Here is a 1236-nt window from a genome sequence, read left to right as displayed (position 1 = left end):
CAAGCTGTATTGAGCGCGTCTTCTTTTGTGGCATGGCATGTATTAGTCGGCTACTGTGATTCTATGTGTGTGTATTTGTGTTCGTCTTGTTGGTGCATTTTCATTTGTCGGGCGCCTGTGCTCCTTGCGTCTTTAAGGTGCTCCTTAGTTCTGTTTAGTTCGCGGTGTTTTCGCCTGTTGTTTCCAGCGGCATTCCACACCTGCCATTTTAGCGTAGATCATTTGTCTTTCCTTTGCCATGCATGAACATGCTTCTTTCTCGGCGATGTTAGGCCGGTTTCTTTGTTCTACGTGGGTGTATAACATTCTTTATTAGTTGCATAGGGCTTCCGAGTTTGGCTTTGTCTGATGTTCATGCCGAAGCGTGAGGTGATTTGTCCCTTGTGATGTTTCTTCGTCGCAGTGAGGATGTTTGGGCGAACATAAAGGAAGCCATAGAAAACTCCGCTTCTGCCTCTACCCAGTCTGCTCTCCTTGCTACCGCTTTACTTCTGCTCACTTCTTTCATAGTTCTCTAGGCGTCTTCAGCAAGGGAAATCCCTTACGGTCTTTGCAGACCTTAGCTGTGAGGGGCACGATAGGGGAAACGCAGTTTCCCTAGTGCCTGCACAACAAGGAGCCGCAGCGAGGGTATGTTTCTTTGAACCCCTAACATGGATTTAAAGGGGAAAAAAGGGAACAAAGTGTCTCTTGGCGATCTGAGTTTTGGCTCTCAGCCACTGTAGCTGCATTTGCTTTTGCGTGGCCCTCTCTTTAGACAGTTGAACCGTTTCATGTAGATATCCTCAACTTGACGACATCGCCCTATAATAAAACAGTCGAATAGAAGCACAGAGAGGATCTCTTGGTGGAGTTTTCCATACAATATCCTGCTCCCCTAGAGCTTTCCATCTCTTCTGTATACGTGCGAGAGGGGGAAAGGGACTTCAGAGATCGCTCAATGCAGGGTGCATAGTGTGGGATGGCTGCAGCCACTCCCGCATCACCTCATAACGACAGCCGGCCAAGCAATTTAGCCAGGTCTCAAAGCAGTCGGTTGCGTTCTTAGAGTAAAGCACTGCCTTCTCTCGGGATTTTGCAAACGCACCCACAATAGGTGTGCTTTAAAGCAAAACGATTGAGGTATACTGTGTGTTTCGTTGTCTGCACTGTACAAATGACCCCGCCGAGAGACAGAACACCAGACATCCATGTGAAATGGTAAATTCCCCGGTGTGAAAATGCGTAGGCAGAAAA

Source organism: Eimeria mitis, genomic scaffold (assembly GCF_000499745.2).
Source record: "Eimeria mitis Houghton genomic scaffold, Emh_scaff353, whole genome shotgun sequence".
In the NCBI taxonomy this organism is placed as follows: Eukaryota; Apicomplexa; class Conoidasida; order Eucoccidiorida; family Eimeriidae; genus Eimeria; species Eimeria mitis.
The sequence above is the reverse complement of the archived record's forward strand: the minus strand, read 5'-3'. Positions refer to the sequence as shown.